Genomic DNA, 279 nt, shown 5'->3' with positions numbered 1-279 from the left:
ATCCTTAAGTTGCTGAACATTGTGTAATTAGCAATACTTTGTAAGGATTGAGCCCTTTATTTTAATCTTTGAAGTTTCAGCTAAAGGCAGAACCTACACCATAGGCCCCTAGAACATCGTCCTTAGTTTCATCCATTGTAACATTTATTTTTTGAGAAAGGTCTTGCTCTGTCACCCAGTGCAGTGGTGCCATCCTGGCTCACTGCAGCCTCTCTTTCCCAGGCTTAAGTGATCCTCCCACCCCAGCCTCCCAGTTAGCTGGGACTATAGGCGTGCACC

Source organism: Colobus angolensis, unplaced genomic scaffold (genome assembly GCF_000951035.1).
Source record: "Colobus angolensis palliatus isolate OR3802 unplaced genomic scaffold, Cang.pa_1.0 Scaffold379, whole genome shotgun sequence".
In the NCBI taxonomy this organism is placed as follows: Eukaryota; Metazoa; Chordata; class Mammalia; order Primates; family Cercopithecidae; genus Colobus; species Colobus angolensis.
This window is presented reverse-complemented; position numbering follows the sequence as displayed.